This window comes from Protopterus annectens, chromosome 7.part1 (assembly GCF_019279795.1).
Source record: "Protopterus annectens isolate FY-2018-M chromosome 7.part1, PAN1.0, whole genome shotgun sequence".
Classification (NCBI taxonomy): domain Eukaryota; kingdom Metazoa; phylum Chordata; order Ceratodontiformes; family Protopteridae; genus Protopterus; species Protopterus annectens.
In genome coordinates, this window is record NC_056740.1 from 76,087,843 (window position 1) to 76,108,308 (window position 20,466).

The 20,466-nt window shown below is 39.4% G+C and overlaps 1 protein-coding gene across 1 annotated transcript in view; it reads left to right on the forward strand.

Annotated features, from left to right (window-relative positions):
* Positions 1 to 20,466, forward strand: part of LRRC49 (leucine rich repeat containing 49) — a 2,278,115-nt gene that overhangs the window by 550,590 nt on the left and 1,707,059 nt on the right. The window lies entirely within an intron of this gene.

Here is a 20,466-nt window from a genome sequence, read left to right on the forward strand (position 1 = left end):
TTATTATCCACAAGCGTTTTCGTCTTGTACTATAGACTTCATCAGATGAATGACAAATCTGTTAGTGACCTATATATATAGTGCTATTAATTACGTGATCAATTAATCAATGTATAATAAAGCTAGCCTTTAAATAAGTAAAAACACTTAAAACCAAATTCTCATTTGTAGTTATCATAAAAAGAACATTCACAAAATGTATATCCATTATAAATTACATTAAAATCTATAAAAGTACCCTATTCTTAATTTCCCAAGTTGTAAACATTTTGTTTTTTTTAAAAATAATTCATTTAATATATTTAAAAAATATAATAAAATTCATTCTAAACCCAGCACTATTGTCTACAAGTTAGTTACTGCCATCTTGTGGCCGCTCTAGGTAATACCTATTTCATCTTTACAATTTGGCAGACCTTAATTTTAATAAGGGTTTAATAGAAATAAAATCATTTAAACCAGGGGGGTGGTCTGCTTGTAAGGATACCTGCCACCATAATTCCCTAAATTCTATCGTATCCTCCCAGGGACCACCTCTAATATTGGTTTTAATTTGTTCTAAAACCATAAATCCAAAAATAGCTTCTGGGCAATTTTTAGAATGCTTAAAAAGTACATTAGTTTCTTTATTAACTGAAATTTCATATATATGCTCGTATATCCTTCTTTTAAGCATTCTTTCAGTTTTTCCAATATAGAAAGAACTACATTTTTTACACACTGCTAGATAAATTATTCCTCTGGAATCACAGTTGTGATATTCTATACTATAAACCCATCTTCTTCTACTTTCCAGGTAATATTTATCTGTATTAAGGATATAAGGGCATTGTTTGCATCGGCCACATTTAAAGGTACCTTTTATTCCTTTGTTTTGTGGCCCTCCCCATTTATTTTCCAGTATACCTTTCATATTAATTGAATTTTTATACGTAATTTTCTGTAGTATCATCTTTAAAATGTCTAAATCAGTAATGGCCATAAAAGTTTGCCACTCTTTTAAAAATAACTTTTTTACAAAGTTGTTAATACCATTATATTCCAAAATTAAAGTTTGTCCATAATTTTCACCATTTATCTCTTTATTTAGTTCAAGGGTTTTCCCTTTGATATTTATGATGGGTTGGAATTTAATTAACCTCCCCTCCTCTACTTCTTTTCTTATCTGGCTTACAAAATCAAATGGGTACCCTCTTTCTAAAAACATGTTTTGTAGTAAATCACATTCAGTAATAAAATCTTGGTTAAGACTAGTCATTCTGCTCCCTCTTACAAATTGCCCTTTAACTATATTTTTCTTACAGTGTTTTGGATGAGCGCTTTCATAATGTAAGAAGGAATTGCAGAATGTAGGTTTCCTAAATACTCTACTTTCAAAATGCTTGTCTTTCTTATAAATTTCTATATCTAAATAAATTAAGTTATAATCTGAAATTTTATGTGTGAATTTTAAAAAGTTAGTTGTGTTGTTAATATATACCATAAAATCATTCAACTTGTCTATTCCAGACGTCCAAAAAATTGCTATATCATCAAGGATACAGATGTGTCCAACAGTTGTTGAATTCGGAATTAAAAATGTATTTCTCTTCCCATTTGATAAGAACCAGATTGGCATAAGTAGGGGCACAGGCAGCTCCCATGGCTACCCCTTGTGTTTGTTGATAGAATTCTCCATTAAAAAACAAAACTTATTCTTTAAAATTAGATCCATTAACCAAATACTAACTAATTTTTAATTTTGTGTTAAGGTGTTATCTTCATATATAATTTCTTCTAGCATTTCCATCCCTTCTTTATGTGGTATTGAGGAAAATAGGTCGATAATATCTATAGTAACAAACAACAGGTTTTCATGATTTAATTCATCTGAGACTTCTTTTAACAGGTCCCAGGAATCCCTTAATACTGTTTTTTAAGATGTCCAAAGTTTCTTGAGCTTGTTATCTACATATTTTGCCAAAGGATATGTTTTGGGCCCTTCTGCTGACACAATTGGTCTAAATGGGGGTCTCTTTCACATTTATGTGTTTTGGGTATACCAGATATTGTAGGTATTTTTGGTTTCTCTACTTTCAAGTATTTATAAGTTCCTTGGTCAATTAATCCCTCATAAAACATTTCATTAATGCTAATATCTATTTTGTTATATGCTATATTAGTCTCATTAAGAGAAATGTTGGTATATCTATTGTCGTCCCATAGGAGGGTATGCATTTTGCTCTCGTATAATATATTATCCATAAATACAACACCACCCCCTTTATCTGGTTTCATAACTCTAAGGTTAGTGTCTCTTTTTATTTCATAAAAAATTTGTTTTTCTTCCTTACTTATGTTGTCTTTGAAACCCATTTTATTGTATTCTTTTCTTATTTTCATTTCTAATACCTTTTCCAGATTTTTCAGTTAGGGATGTATTGGAGGGTTGAAAATACTTTTCCTCCTTAACTCTCCTCCATCTTTGTCTTGGTTATCGGAAAACAAAATATTTAAATTAACTTTCCTCAAAAAAGGTTTGATATCTAATAAATTTTTTAAATATATTAAATTAATTATTTTTTAAAAAAACAAAATGTTTACAACTTGGGAAATTAAGAATAGGGTACTTTTATAGATTTTAATGTAATTTATAATGGATATACATTTTGTGAATGTTAATTGATCACGTAATTAATAGCACTATATATATAGGTCACTAACAGATTTGTCATTCATCTGATGAAGTCTATAGTACAAGACGAAAATGCTTGTGGATAATAATTGGCATTCATGTTGTTGTTGAAATAGTGTGTCTTTGTGTTTTTGGACTTGGAATAAATTTGGTACGATCTAAACCGGAATTCCCTATCTGCACTTTTTGGATTTATTGGTTTGGTTTGTGCAGAAGTTTGCAGTATTTTTTCTTCTTCTGTTGTGTAACATACTTAAGGTCTTTCCCACCTATTGTTTTCTATATAGCCATAATACTAAGCGTCCACCAGCAAACAGTATTATATTTGAGAAAACTTCCCTTACGGCAAATTTTCTCCTGCTCATTTTCCCAGAACTTCCATTTGCTTGGCACCCTCTTCACACTTTGAGGGGGTCCTGCATTAATGCTGCTTCATCCTTGGCAGATAAGAGATTTATTTTATTGTTTTGCACTTCAGTGAATTATTTAGAGTGCTACTGCTTTATTTTCATTTTATTTGTTGATTTTTTTCCTTTAAATCTTTCTAAAGGTCCATAATGCTTGAAATTGTTGTCAGTGCTGTCTGTTTAAGTTGTTTGTTGTAGCACAGCACTCGCAAGCAGTCTTTCTTAGTGTTTTTATATCAAGAGTTTAGCAGTGCCCTGTATAGACCCAAACTCTCAGAAAGTAAATTCTATCTATAAAACTACTATTGAAACTGTGACCTGTAACTTAGTGTGGCAAAACAAAGCCATTGCATGGAGACTAGCTTAGAGCAGCTAGGTTGCACGTTAAACAGCACTACAACCAAATCTTACCACAATCTAACCTAGTCTAATGCTAAACCCCGGAGACCACCCAAAGAGACCTCTGTATAACCCACTCCATAACGTGCAGTAGCCCACCCAAATACAGGTCAGAACAACATGAATATGCAGTTTCCAAATGTCTTATAGCCAGCTTGGTAGATATGGGTATCCTAAGACAATGTAGCAATTGTCTCATGTTCACAGACAGCTATTTAATCCTTTTGTAAACAAACAGTATGCGAGAAATGCACATACACAATTTCACTGTAGGCAAAAAGTTCATACACAAACAAGGTTATCAAGAACACACGCACTACATCCACCACACACACAGACCAACTTATGCTGAGACATTAAAAAGCAATCTTCTCAAACCTCAAGGAACTCCTAAGCCTGTAAATAGCAATATCTATTGCCAGCAGTTGCTAAAGCAGTCACCAAAAGCAACACCAACGTGACACATACGCCTTTACCCAGTGGAGCCCTAAGAGCAAAACCCATAAGGCAAGCAAACAGATTAGGACTCTTGTCATTGGGAACTTCATTGTATGACACACAAATGCCCCACTCACCAAACTGAACAAGGAGAAAATAACAGTTAGTTGCTTATCTGATGCCAGGCTCTATCAAGTTATGCATGCTTTCAAGTCACTGCACCACAGGTACCAGTATGATTCTGTCACAGTCCATGGGACATTAATGACCTGAGACGTGCTTTCCTGGACTATATGAAGGGGAGACTGTTGATTTCTTTAAATATGTCTGTTGAGGCAGGTATGGCAAAGTATGAACAAAAGATGATTGACTTCAATAATTGGCTTAGTTTTTGGTGTCTTTCCCAAGGAGTTTCAATATTTGTCAGCATAAAATATAAAAAAAACTGGGTTGATAAAAAAACCCGCTTTTGCAAAACAAAGGCAACATGTTCTTGTTTTTTCTCCTATTCTCAGTTTTGGAATAGTTATTCCACTTTAAAATCACACCATACAAAGCTCACTTATTGCGGTTATAGCAATTAAAATGTATAATAAAACCCTTTGTTTAAATAAATGATTTAACACAAAGTAAATCCTCCAGAAAAAAGTTACAGTTGGGTTTAATCTACAAAATCAACTTTTATTGATTGTGCATAGACTTGGTAGGTGAGCGCAGTACTTAATAAACTAATACAAGTTTGATGGAGTTTATGAAGGGATAAAACATACATTTTAATGAGTGGAATCTCACAAGGTAATTTGCGACAGTCAAGCATCAGGTTATTTAATATTTTGTGCTTAAAACATCACATATTTGGATTAACATCATGTGGATCAATATTTTTATAGCTATTACAGATAAATTGAATTACAGTAAATGAATGTGAGCAGGTTAACACGAGCGGGACAGGTATCAGAAGGTGCTTGGCTAATTGAGTCCTCTGATTTGGTATTACTGAGTTTGGGGGCGTTACTAGCTTTGTGTGTGTGTGTGTGTGTGTGTATGTGTGTGTGTGTGTGTGTGTGTGCGTGTGTGGTGTATGGGAGTGTCATCTGCTACGTGATTAGGTGGGATTGGCCAGGTTGATGTAGGGAAATGGCCTATTACTGTGGGTTTGTATGTCACAGCTTAGGAAGACCTGATGTCATTATTTTGGGCGGAGTTAGTTTGGCGGGAATATCAGAGAGAGGGTTAAGAAGTAAGAACTTCCAATCAGGGAATCTGTGGGCATGGCTAGGGTTGAGGTAGACATGGCAAACAGAACTGTCAATGAATGGCTGGGGAGTTGAGTTGATGTCATCTAACTGGGCGGGATTAGTTTGGTGGGAATTGCAGTGACTGGATCTGGTGAAGGACCAATAGGGGAGGCTGTGGGCATTACTAGGATTGTTTGGGCCCGGGAAATGAACCAGACAATGGCCAGCTCGGGATTTATGTTAACGGTGGGAAAGTGGGCGAGCGACATGGCTGAATGGATTGAAGAGTATTCTATAAAGAGTTTTGGCTGAGAAGGAAGTCCAGCCCATGAATTAATTGAAAAGGATTAGTGTCTGACTTAGTCAGTTATGGAGCACCATGTCTGATAGAAGGCTAATAACTTGTCAAAAGGTCTGAAAAAACTGTCTGGGAACTGGTGGACTAAGACCGGAGTCATGAATTTTAATAAAAGTTAGAATAAAATAAATTAAAAGTGTGTTGTGGTGGTATGTTTTTGTTTTATTTAGTGTTTACAATAAAGCGGCTCTTATAACAATCTGTGACTAATGTGATTCATTGGTCATGTCCGATTTGGATTAAAATTTTTTTCCGTGTAACGTGTCTCCAGTAAATGTGTATGTAAACAAGAATATTACTATAGCAAGGAATTACCGTTAAGAATTGTAGTCACCAGTTCCTAATTATTTGTTATCATTAACACATATTTATTTATATTTTATTTTTTAATATATGTACAAATCCGGGACTCTGATATCTGTGGATTGCAGTATCGTGAATTGATGAATTAATAATAAACCATGCATTCAACACGTATGTCAACTTCCGGGAAATAAACAATGGTTAACGAGGTTGGCCGGGGGATTTGGAGGGAATAAACTCACAATACAAGGAAAATGAATTAGGGCAAAGTGAGTCCTTGGATGGACACTGCAAGAATGGATCGAGAGGTATCTGTGCGAATTGGGGTGGGGTGGGGCGTGTTATGTTGGACGGGGACTTTTTTGAGCCGGTCAGTTGGAGTGACTGGCCGACCAGATTGGTGGCAATGACTGGCTGTGTTTTGTTGAGCTGTGTTGGTAGATGAGGAATTAAACTTAACCTGGATTAGTGAAGGGGAGGGGGGTGTAGTTAGGTTAAAAAATTATCGTGATGGCGGAACTGCCCAATGGGGATTGATGAAGAAAGACTATGGTGGGAATTGGGGCCAAAATCATGGCTGTCCAGATTCTTACCCAATTAAAAAAAAATTGGGACAAAAGATGGTTAGCCTTGCCGAAATGAATATAAAACCAAAAAAGTGAAAATGTGTAAAAATAAATAACTGGGGGCCTGTGTGGGCTGATTGGGGGTTACACAACAAAAAAGTGTTAAGTGATGAACGGGGGAATAGGTGGTATAATCGCATTAACCATGAGGAAAATAGACATAAATTAAAAATCGGCAATTATTTAATCATAGTAATTTCATCATCGCACATCTTGCTTAAGCCAGTCACTGTCATAAAAGCAATTCAGTATTGTTGCAGTTCAACTTTAAACTACAAAGAGGCAAAATTATAACATGAGAATAAAGTACAGGCTATTCTCGGTATCATGATGGATGCCGAGACTGCGCTTTTGCTTTTTAGCTTCACCAGACCTACCATTCAAGCCGGTTTTCATTTGTAAAACTGTCCCTTAACGTTGCAGTACACCTGTGGGTTAAAATATGATTAGGTTAGGACACAGCAATAAAAATTGCTACGTCTGAGTGAGAAATATCCATTTCAGACATTTACTCAGTCCGGAATCCGTACTGTTAATAGTAAGCATGGTGGTTGAATTTTCGTAGGTTCAATAAGCATTTGATTGAGATGTGGGTATTAAGACTGTGACCTCTGTTGGCTTCCTGTCTTAACTGCCATTCAAGCTCATGTTTTTCTAGGATGAGATTCATGGGCCCTTGGAAGTCTCCTTTAGCCAGTTTATCAATGATGTGGAAATGGAATTTGTTGTGGTTTGTCTTGGATTTGGAGTGTTTTGCCAGTGCGTTGTTTGGATTTCCATATTTGATGTCATGCTTGTGTTGTACAATTCTGTTTTTGAATTTATTGAGAGTTTTTCCAATATAAAATGCCAGGCAGGCAAGACATTCTGCCCTGTAGACAGCACACTCAGTGTTACAGTTACTGGTTTGTTTGCTGTAATATTTCTTTTTTGTATTTAGGTAGTAAAAATGTTCGGTACTGCTGAGGAGCTACAGTAACTACAGCCTTGTCTCCCACATGGGTATGTCCCGGGTCTAGCAGCTGGTAGTGGATCTCTTTCTTTGCTAGGGAGTTCGAAAAAGTATCAAAGGTTTTTGTTTCTCCTAATTGAGAAAAACAGAATTTCTGGAAAAAGCAGGCCAATGTTCACATTGTTGCTGATAATGCACCAATTGTCTATAATGATCTTTTTCAGGGTTAAGAAATCAGTGGAAAAAGTCCGAACCATTGCAAGATCACCGTGTTGGTGGTTGTTCTTTCTCCTGTTCCGATCTCTATCATTTGTGGTAAGAATGCAATCAATGTTCCCAAGTTTTGCTTCTGAAATTGGGTCAAGGATGCTCTTGATGAATTTTTGTTTTTAGCCCCCTTTCTAGGAAGTCTTTTTTTCGAGATTTAAAGTATTATTGGTGAAGTCTTTAAGTTCTTTTGAAACTTGGGCTATTCTTAAACCTTGCAACTTTATTACATTTTTCTTTGTTAGAAATACTTGCCCTGTGTAACAGGAGGTTTGTCCGTGTTGTTTTTTGATCCAAGTTGTTGGATAGATGTCCTGTGTTGCTGTCCTTGGTGATTGTTAGGTCGAGAAACGTGGCTTCTGTTTTACTGTAGCAGTTGGTGAAGTTCAGGAAGTCTGTGGTGTTATTGATGTGGTCAAAAAATTTAAAAAGTCCTTCTGTGCCTTTCCAAACAATTAGTACGTCGTCTATGTAACAAACGTAACATCAATCTCCCACAAGAAACCATAGTACTAGGAGATTTCAATGTAGACTGGATGATCTGTAGTAATATACACCCGACCGTACATATTAACCTTTATGGCTTCTCACAAACAATTAATTCCCCTACCAGAACTAATAGAACCAACAACAAAGAAAGTACCTTGGACTGGATTCTTACAAATAATCCTCAGCAAACATATAAAGCAGGTACCCTCCCAGATGACCTCAGTGACCATTCACTAACCTATATTATCAGACATAAGACCAACCTAACTTTCCCTCTCTCCTATAGAACAATACGCACAAAAAAACACTTCAACTCAGAACTTTTCCAAACTGAACTCAAACAATGTAATTGGTCACCATTAAAATTTCTTCCACTTAATGAAGCCATAGAATACTTTAATACAATATTCCTAGCAATCCTGAATCATCACACCCCACCACGCTCAGTTAGATATAAAACTAACCCAGCACCTTGGCTCACCAATAATACCAGGCAAAAAATCCTTCTCAGAAATAAATCCTGGGCAAAATGGCGAGCGACTAAAACACCCTCAGATCACCAAACCTTTAAACAACACAGAAATAATGCCAAAAAAGCCATCCTATTAGACAAAAAGAACTTTTACCTTCAAACACAGCAAACCTACCACAATGCACCACAAAAATTCTGGTCTAGCATTAACAAACTTCTTTACCCAGGCCAATCTATCACACCCAACCCACTAGGCTCTAACCCTGACAATCCCTCACATACTGCTAATGCCTTCAATTCTTTTTTCACTGATGCTATCCAAAATCTTGCTAGCCATCTTTCTCCTGACACCTCAAATCTGCCAACTTCTACCACTATCCCACCTCCACCATTTCATTTACAACCAGTGTCTACTTCCTTCATCTGTTCCCTTCTCCTAAAAGTAAAGCCTACCACACCATCAGCTGACCAACTCCCAGCAGAATTCCTGCAAAAAGGAGCTAAAGCCATAGCTTACACTGTCTCTATTCTGATCAACAGAACCATAAATGAAGGAACTATCCCATCTATCTGGAAAATCTCCCATATCATTCCACTACATAAAGGGGGACACTCCAACGAGTATTCTAACTTCCGTCCAATAGCCTTGCTATCTCCCCTTGCAAAAATAATGGAAAAATGCATCCATAAGCAATTACTTTCACACCTTCTCCATCACAACTTGCTTGCCGACTGTCAACATGGTTTCAGACCTTTCCACAGTACCACCACTGCTCTGCTATCCTTCACAGACACCATTAACAAAAACCGCAACAACAATAGTCTTTCCTCTGCAGTCTTCATTGATTTTATCTAAAGCCTTTGACATGGTTAATCACCAACTCCTCCAACACATACTGAAATCCCTCTCATTTGATCCCCAAGCCATGAATTGATTTAAATCTTACCTTGAAAACCATCAACAGGTGGTACTTTGGCAAAATAAACTATCTAATAACCTTCCTATCTCCCTCGGTGTTCCTCAGGGCTCCATTTTAGGTCCACTCCTTTTTTCCATTTATATTAATGACCTTCAAACAGCTATACCACACGCCACCTGCATTCAATATGCAGATGACTCCACCTCTGAAACTGAACTTAAATCTCTTACCCAAAAAGCTTTCAATACTGTAGAACAATGGTTTTCAAACCGCTGTCTCCTCCTTAACCCCAAGAAAACTAAATTAAACCGCTGAATCCTCCTTAAGCCCAAGAAAACTAAATTGTTACTTTTCACTCCAACCCGAAAATCAACTCCCATCCACCTCACACTTTTATCAAATGATGGCACTATCATTTCTCAACCACTAAACTCTTAGGAATAACAATTGACAACCACCTCAACTTTGATACCCACATTAACAATACAATAAAATTAGTGAACAAAAAACTGGGATCCCTTTACAGAATTAAGCCCTTTCTAACTCCAACAGCTAGGGCTGTTACAGCCAGAACCCACTTAATCTCAACCCTATTCTATGCCTCCCCTATATGTACTAATTTATCTAAAAACAACCTCAACAAACTGGCCACATCCTATGATAATATTGCTAGGTTTGCCACAGGCTCTCCATTCAGAACCCATCACTGTCTGAATCTAAAACAACTAGACTGGCTTGAATTTCACAACCAGCTTCAATTTCTACAGCTTCCCATTGTCCACAAGGCCCTGTATAAGCCCACCAACACCCCTATACTCTCTATCATCATTACACCTTATAATAACAATAAGAACTTGCGTTCCTCCAATAAACTGCTGATTAATACTTCAAGATCCAATCACTCAGCAGGTGACTCCCTGTACTCTAACTCTGTAGGAAAACTATGGAATTTACTACCCACTGATCTCACTACTCACTACACAAATGTCACTGCCACTCTTTAAAAAGAATCTAAAGCTCTTTCTTAAGACACACTGGCTCTGCTCCTGTACTAACCCTGACTAACTTTTCTCCTTTTCAAATTACAACTACTCTAATACCTAAAAATAATTTTTGACTACCATGTAATTATAAATATAATGCATGTATACATAGATATTGTATCTCAAATACAATACCCATTGATTATTACTGCTAGTTCTATTCCTTGCTTAGACTAATGTATATTTTATATATATATATATATATATATATATATATATATATATATAAAAAATTTTTTTTGTAACAACTCATTTTTTAGTTCTTGTTAAGATTCAACTCCTATTACTTTTTTAAATGTATGTATGGATTTTCTGTTCTTTTTGTTTTTTTATTGGAGCTTTTCTCGCTGGGCCTCTACTGAAAATGGACATGTATCCAGCTAGACTAGCCCGGTCAGCAAATGTAAAATAAAATAAATAAATAAATAAATACCATGTCTCTGAAATATGTGGAATTGTATATGTGGTCCCTTTTCCACTTTCCCAGGGCAGTGTTAGCAAGGCTGGGCGCCATTGCTGCCCCTATCACTATGCCTTTTTTTCTGTCTAAAACAGTGTTAAATCTGAAATAGTTGTTAGTGAGCAAGATGTTCAGGAGCCTGCTGATGGTCTCAATTTCATATCTGGGGCTGGTGCCTTGGGAATTAAAGGCTTAGGCGACCGCTTCTATACAGTATTTGTGTGGTAATACTGTATAGAGGGATTCTACATCTATTGTTACGATGTAGGCATCATCGTGGACTATAATGTTCTTGATTTATGGAGTAGGTCTCCAGTGTCCAGTACAAATGAGGAGTTGCTGTCGGCCAAGGCTTGATCTTCACTTCGAGGAAGACTGATATGGCCTCAGTGATGCTTCCTCCGCTTGCAATCACAGGGAGGTCATTGATGTTTTTATGATGTTTAGGTATATCAAAGAAGCTAGGTAGTTTTGGGTGATCAACTGTTTAGAATTTAAGTAGTCTATCACTTATGAGGTTTTTTTCGCATAGAAATAGTAGTAGTTCATTGATTCTATGCATTTGTCAGCATGGGATTATATGGTTAACAAACCATGTTGCTTTTCAAAGGATGGTCTGCACCTGTCAACCCTAGGCTTCTGAATATTGGCTAAAACTTTATCCACCCCCTTGGAACCTTTTTACGCAGTGCCAAATTGGCAAACCTACTGACAAAAAAAAAAAAAGAAAAGCCTAGCACTGGAAGGAATAGATGCCAAAATATAATGAACCGAACGATCATAACTGAAAGAATACTAGCACTTTGCTAACGCTTAACTTACTCACCGCATTTTCATCCCAAAACAAGGACTTCATCAAATAACAAACCATAATGCAACTTCTTTAAATACTATAAGGAAAAACAATTCTCTAATGAATACCAAATTATCTTATTAATCAAATAAATAAAACATATTCTGAACCTAAAAATCATAATGCAATGCATATAAAAACATAAATTTAACTAAATACATAAAAAAAATTCAGGCTATGCATAAAAATCCTACAAAACTTACATAAACAACTTACATAAAAAGTTAAAATGTGTGAATGTAAGTATAATAGGTAGTCATTAATCCAATAGAAGAATAAACCCTGACCTCTAGTGGAAGAATCTATAAATTGCAATTCAAAGTGCTATAAAATGGGACATAATGAAACCTCTATATAAAAAATACACATGAAAGACTATATTTTAAAAACACAAAAATAAAATGCAAAAAAATGACAAAAATACAATTTATTCAGTGCAGCAGCATAAAAAATACCCACCTAAAAATCTAAAACACTTATAATCTAGCAGACCTTAACTTTAAAACAGGGGCCATGGAGACATTTTCATTTAATCCTGGTGATCTATAAGCTTCTAGCACCAGCTGCCAATGAAGTTCATTATATTCTATTTTTGTTGACCATGGCCCTCCCCTCGGATCCTGATCAATAACTTCTAATACAAAAATACAAAACTTCCATCAATACATTCTAAGGTGTGCTTATAAAGTGCATTTTTCGTGTCCCTATTACTAATTTCATTTAAATGTTCGTAAATTCTTCTTTTCAATTGACATATAGTTTTCCCGATGTAATATCAGTTGCATTGCTAACATAGGGCCAAATAAATCACCCCCTTACTATTACAATTAGAATAAGTCACAGCCTATATACATCTATCCCTAGCTACCACACCACCGTATATGCCCTATTACCATTTAAAATAAAAGGGCATTGATTACATGCTCCACATTTATACGTACCTATCTTTTTATTATTATTATTATTCCTTTTTTCAAAGGTACTATTATTTAAACCTACTGACATAACAAATAAAACCCAAAGAAACCTCAGGGTGCTGCTTTTCAATGCTAGAAGCTTAAACAAGAAACTCTACAACCCTACAAGCTCTCCTCACTCTAGAGAATATAGGCATCTGTGTAGTTATGGACAAATGATTTAAATCCACAGAAAGTACTCTGACAGTGCAAGGCTTCAGTGCCTTCCACAAGTTTAGGCCTATCAGCTGCATAAGTAGGGACAGAGGGTGAACACCTGTTGAATATTAAAAGGGCAAGACCACAAATGCCTTAAACAAACGTGTTGAATTTTCGAGGACATGCATTTGGCTTTAAGGTGATTGATTTTATCAGAGGGGACCCTCAGGGGCATACAGCGGATGAACATCTGAATGTAAAAGACTAGAGTTAAAATGGCAAATCAAATTAAATGCAATTAGTTTTCCAGGTATAAATGAGGGCACCTCTCTAGCTCCTGATTTAAGATTAAAATGTTATGGATTGTTAGTTCATAGTTTCCTTATGATAATTTGGTTAATTAAAAGCATGTGATCAAGGTGTGGGGTGAATGGTATATATGTTGTTTTTGAAGTGATTGTTCAGTTCTGAAGTTGTTCTTGGTATAGAACAAAAGTGCTTAACTGAATTTTTTAGTGTTTTTATTATTTTAATAAACATGTGAAGAATGAAGTATTTACGTGGTGGCTTTGTTGTTCCGGTTTAGTTTGTGTGGATATTAGGGACAAAAGGTGCAGGAGTCTCAGTTTTTAATGTTAGCAACATGCATTACTCTAGGTTTTTTAAACAGGACGATACCTTGGAATTTATCCTCTTGCAAATCACCATAGACAAAGTCTCATACCATATCCTAGCAAGCTATAGGTCACCCTGTATGTTCCCAGAATCTCACAGCTCATACCTAGACATACTAGAAACACTCGCCATTAAACCAAATGCCCTATTCATGGAAGACTTTACACCTCTGTGCACCGGGAAACATACAGTGTCTCATACTCACAGGCACAACATTTCCTGGTCTTTATTAACACAAATACCCTTGACCAGATAGTGCACACTTCCTCCAGAGGTTCAAACATACTGGACCTGGTACTCAACAATATGGATGAGTGCTGCACCCCCCATGTCACAGCCAGACTACAAAGTTGTCCCCTCTGAAATAAAAATCAACTTGGTAAGCCAAGTAAACCCTGTAACAGTTATGAGGAACTATTTCAAAGTAAACTGTATCCTATTAAGCGATAGTTTGTCAGAACTCAGTCCCCTCCCAATCCCAAGTTCACAGCAACCTATGCAGAACTGTTCACAGAGACCCCATACCAGTATGTAAATGGCTGTTTAGAGGCTGCTGTACCTGCTAGAAGTAAACCCAAAACAAGGTCTAGAAACAAACCACACTGGTGGAATTCTAACCTTAATAAGATATATAAAAAATGGAAAAAAGTCATGGCCAAAATCATGAAGCACAACTGCCATAATGATAGGAGTTCTCTAATTAAACTAAGCAGGAAACTACAAGAAATAATTAAGTCCAGCAGTACTAATTATTAGGTCAAGATAGCCTCACAGGCTAAAGAAAACCACAAGACCTTTTAGAGCTATGTTCAAAGTCGAACCCTCAAAGGCAGTACACATTAGTGTGCTGAACTGTTGGTCAAGTGGTAACACCTTCACTGGGCAGAGCATAGTAACAAATTTGCTAGCTGGCAAATTCAGCTCACACTTCACTCCTCACTCCTCCCCTCCTCCCACCATGAAATACCTAGTAGCATAATCCTCCATACAACTATTAACAGGGAGCAGGTCCTGGTGGAATGCACGAAGGCCAGAAACACAACCTCATTGGGCCTTGACAGTATCCCAGGATTCCTCCTAAATAGCTTGAAACATGGCCTATCAGGACCTCTTGAGTGACTTTTCAACTATAGCTTCAAAACAAGTTTTGTCCCATGGGAATGGAGGACTGCAATGGTTATCCTGTTTCACAAGGGTGAGCCATCAACTGACCCTGGAAACTACAGACCTTATTTGTCTGACTAGTCTTATATGCAAAGCCATGAAATGATTTATCATAGAAATGATCAAGGAAGACACAGGCAACTTTCAGACACTGGACCCAACCCACTTTGGTCTTGTCAAGGAAAGGTCATGCCTACTAAACCTGGTGGACTTTTTTTGAGAAGGTCACCAAGGAAATGAATGAGGGGGAAGTGGTGTATACCACCTACCATGATCTGGCTAAGGCATTCAATACAGTACCCCAGTCAGGTTTAGTTGACAGGCTCACCAAACTGGGCATAAACCCCTACATAACTCACTGGATTACCAGATGGCTTACTGACAGAACCCAGGAAGTCAGGTTTGGTGAGACCACCTCCACTAATAGACTGATAGCCAGTGGGGTACCTCAAGACTCCTTGCTGTGACTTTTCCTATTTGCCATTTACTTCTTGGAGGTAAGGGCCTTTGGCTGAACAAGATTGCAGATGACTGCAAACTGGAGCTGTCATAGATTCCCCCATTACACAAACATCTTGCAAGAGGATCTAACACAGTCAAATGGCTGTTACCAAAGTCATAGATTAAAACTCAATGCCAAAAAAGTGTTTTAGTGCCTTTTGGGAAGACTGCCATCCCGGCTATCAGTAAGACACTCACGAGAGTTGTAGTCAGGGATCTGGGAGCATATATAGACAGTAATCTGGCCTTTGACAAACGTGGCCAAGACAGTAAGAAAATCATTCTATGTCCCCCATCTTGCATGGCATCCAGGTCCAAGGAAGTCACAGTACCACTTTATTTGGTCCTTATCAGTCAGACCCATTACTGAGTATAATGCCCCCTTTGGCATGTAGCTAGCCAAACATATGCCCACAAAAGTTCCTTACCAGGAGAATTTATGGTATAAACACATAGCCTAGTACCTACCTATGAACCTATAAGACAGTTGGCCATAGGGCCTTTATAAGCCTAGCCAAACAGTACCCTGGCTTTTGCCAACCAAGAAAATTATTTTCCTGTGCCCCTGTCAAGCAGAGCCACAGAAGTGATCCCCGGGGTGAATTTCCTATCTCCCATCCAATCATCAAGATTTTTCTTGAAGAGTGCTAATGAGGAGTTTTGTTTGATATAGATAGGTAGTTTGTTCCAGAGTATGGGAAGTCTCTGGGACAGGAATCTATACCTCCAGCATGTTCTGTTTATTGTGGTGACAAGATTTAGGTCTCTAGAGCATGTAGCTCAGAGGGATTGGGATTTCTTTACGTGGAGCATGTCCAACAGCTCTGGGTTTGACATAGCTTTGTATGCTAGGCAGAGATCGCCTCTGAGTAGGCGATATGCGACAGAGTAAAGCTGGAGTTTTTTGAGACTGTCTGCGTAGGGCATCTGTTTGAGGCCGGTAATCCTCTTTGTGAGGTACTTCTGTGGCCTTTCCAGTTGTTGTAGATGTCTTGTGAGGTACATATCAAAAGGGGCGTTGTACTCTATAATGGGTCTAATGAGTGATGAGTAGAGGGGAACAAAGACCTTTTTTTCCTGGAGGAGAAACCTTTTGTGATGAGGTGTGCAACATAGAAGGATTTCCTGACAACTGTGGCGATGTGATTATCAAAGGAGAGACTACTGTCCACCTGTGTCCCAAGGTCTCTCATCACACTTTCGGTGTTAAGTAGACTACTGCCTATGTGGTAGTTCATAGGTACAGAGTTTTTACCAAAAGGGATGACAATGCACTTTTTGGCATTGAGCTTGAGGCCATGGCTTTGACACCAGGCATCTGTCTCAGTGAGGCCCTTTTGTAGGATGTCCACATCATTAGGAGTTTTGATTATGGCTCCTAGTTTGCAGTCATCTGCAAACTTTGTTAGCCAAAGACCTTCTGTGTTAGCCTGTACTTCAGAGCAGTAGATACCAAACAGGAGAGGACCTAGGACTGAACTCTGTGGTACTCCACTTGTCACTGGTCTGAAGTTGGATTTAGAGTTTGCTATTTTCACAGTTTGGGTTCTGTCTGTGAGCCAGCTGGCAACCCATCTTGTGACATAGGGATTTATACCTAGTTTAGTGAGTTTGTCTATAATTTCAGAGTGGGGGATGGTGTCAAAAGCCTTGGCGAGATCTAGATAGGCTGTGTGAACCACCTTACCCTCATCTACGGCTTTGGTGACCTCTTCAAAGAAGTCTATCAGGTTTAGGAGACGTGATCTGCCTTTTACAAACCCGAACTGGGTAGGTTACAGCGTTTGCCGAGTACCAATGTCATTGTTTGAGTTCCATGATGATATGCTACATAGCCTTGCAGACCAGGCCCATCAGGCTAATGGGGTGGTAGTTCCCGGGGTCCGTGGTGGCTCCCCCTTTGTGGAGTTGGATAACCGTTGCTGTGCAAAATTCAGTGGGCACAAAGCCTGATGTGAGGCTATGATTGAACATGGTACTTAGGTGGGATACCTTTTCGTTCTGTAGTTCATGTAGAACGCAGCCTGGGATGTTGTCATGTCCCATGGATGCTGTGTTCTTGGCTTTGGAGAGCGTGTTTTTTACCTGTGCAGCCATGATTACAGTACTTTGCATTCATCTGGTATAGAAATGGGCCCTTTAGGGGTTGAGAGAGGGGTAAAGTTAGCACTGAACCTATCTGCTAGGATGTTGGCAATACCAGTTGGTTCTGTATATTTAGTGCCATTGTGCTGTAACTCAGAGCAGATCTGAGTGTTGCCATTGAGATTTTGACATAGCTATAGAATGCTTTGTGGTTGTCTTTAGAATCAGTGGCGATTTTGTTTTCGTAACTAGCTTTGGAGGATTTTGAGGGATCTCAGCTTCTTACTGAGGCTGACCACGGAGTTCCTCCAATCATGGGATTTTACTCTTTTTTGCAACAGTTTCTTTCTTCTGTTGTAGAGTTTGTTTATAGCAGGGGACCACCAGATTGGCTTCCTTTTTTTGGAGGATAGCATCTTGGTTCTGTTAGGGATTGCACAATCCATGCATTTGTGTAAGTGCTTATAAAGTGCAATTGTATAGGATTCAGCAGTCGTATCTCTGTTGTCCGTCATCATGGGTGTCGTGAAGTTTACCACTTCTGTCTTAAGAAGCATGAAGTTGGCTTTGGAGAAATTTTTTACGTTGGTTTCCCTAATGGGGGGTGGGGGTGGGATGTGGATGTCTCGGGTGATTGCTTGTGGTCAGATCTGACCAATGAGGAATTGACCTCTGGTGTGGAACATCAGTTGCCCATGTTGGTAATGACCAGGTCTAGGATATTGCTGCCCTGGTGGGGTGTGGATAAGATGATCCAAAGTATTGGAATTTATGAATTCCAGAAAACTTTGAGCACAAGAGTTGATACATGAGTAGTTTTCCCAGTTAATGGTGGGTAGTTGAAATCACCCATTATTAGGGTTTATTTTCCAGTGTATCAAGAAATGAGGAGTGGGAATCCTGGGGCATGGTGGGGGATCTGTAGCAAGCTACAATTTGCATTGTGGTCTTGCCCAGAGTTAGGTGCCCTTGGATAATCTCAGATGCATTATGCTGAGCAACTAGCCTGGAGGTGTGGATATCCTTAATGAATATGGACACGTCTCCACCCTTAGTGCTTCAGTCCAGGTTAGGTGGTGGAAAGATGTGGTATGAATTATAGCCTGGTAATGCAGGGGTGCTCTCTGGAGCCTTGAACGAGGTCTCTGTCACTGCACAGATGTCGATGTTTTCCATTTTAAGGAGTGCCTCGAATGAGTGCATTTTGAGGTTTAGACTTCTAGCATTAAGTAGCATTACTCTCAGATTTTGCTTGCTTGTACCTGTTACGATGGTGAATTTGTCATTTGAATCTTGCCTAAAAAAGGCACTATAGGGATGGCAAGAGCCTTAGCCAGTATCCGGAATCCCAAGGGAGACAAGTGCAGGTCATCTCTGGCAAAGCATCATGGTTTGTCAATCATGTCATCCAAGGCAGACAGATTCTGGATCCCCTTAGAATGACACCAGAAGCTTAGCCAGTTGTTGAAGTCAGTCATTTTGTCCTTGTACCGTGGTATCATTCTGGTTGATGGCAGGATGCTTCTCATGGCTAGGGTCATACCTGCCTGGGCTACAAGATTAAAAAGCTCCTCCATGTCTCTTTTCATGTAGTCCAGGGAGGTATCTCTCAGGTCATTCACACCAACATGGACAATGACAGAGTCATATTTGTACTTGCTGTGGAGTGACCTGAGTGCATACATTATGTGGCGGATCCTGGCACCTGACAGTAACTTTCTCCTTGTTTAGTCTGGTGAGTGGAACATTAGTGTGCCTGACTATAGCGTCACCTATGATTAGAGTGTTGGGTACATTGTTATGCCTTATGGGTTGTGATTGAGTGACAGATGGTCACACTTCATGTGTCTATTGTCTGGGCGCTGTGCACCTGCAGGACTCTTGTTCGGTTTGCTATGCTTTCAGCCCAAGAGTCCTGCAGGAGAATAGGAATAAGTTAAGGGTTTACTTAAGCCTGAGGGTTTACCGGCTAAGGCTCAGACCATGAAGGCCTCCAAGCCACCTAAATCTTTGGCTCCCAGTTCAGAGCCGTCATTGGGTGATGCTACTCCTTCTGCCTCGGTTCCGGCCGGAACCGATGTGCCTGCCTCTCAGTCGGCTCCGACACGCACTTCGGAGCCATCGGAGAGTCGAAAGAGATCCAGGTCTCCCTCCCTGGAGTCGATACGTTCGGCTCCGAGGTCTCCCCTGCTCCAATCGGAGCGCAGTCATCGATCCTCCCACTCTTCTCAGTCATCAAGGCTTTCAGATCATGACCTGGAGAGAGTGGTCAGTAGGCTACTGAAATCGCAGGCCCTAGCAAAAATGTTGTCCAGCCACCCTCATCAGGGTTCGGCTTCGTCCATGTCTGCAGTTATTCCTCCTCCGATTCCTCCCTTGAGTTCGGAGCCGGAGTTTGTTGGGGTTCAAATCCTGGAACTGTCGCACCGATACCTTCTCCTTCGGTTCCTTCGTCGGCTCCGATCACTTCCTTGGTACTGTCCTTGGAGGGATCTGGGCGCCGAGACTCCCTCGTCGGCTCCGAGGGGGCGAGTGGCATCAGACCCTTGTCCGACCCCGTTCTCCTCCTCGGAGCTTCGGCGCAGGTGATCTCAGCTCCTACATCGGCTTCAGAGCCATTCCCCTCGGTGCGGAGAGGGATTCTGATCTCTTCGGATCCGGAGCCTTCTCGGCTTCTGAACAGGGGCGCCTTCGAGGTCATGAGGAGTGTGCTGGCCCCTGAGTCAGCCTCACGATCATCCCCAGTGGCTCCTCCTCCTATGGTGCCTGCGTCTGCCTCTGCCTCTCCTCCAGACCCCAAGCGTGGGGATCCAACGCTCCAGGGCACCCCTTTGTGTGTATCTTCCTCTTCCAAGGCCTCCCCTGATCATTCAGAGGAGCCACCTCATAAGAGGAAATGCAAGAGGAGGCATGTTGACTCCCCTGAGTCTGTCACATCAGATACCAACTTAGAGGATTCGGAAGGGTCCCCTAGATCCCCCTCTGAAGATGTCTCCTTCTCAGACATCCTTGAGATGCTTAGGCAGA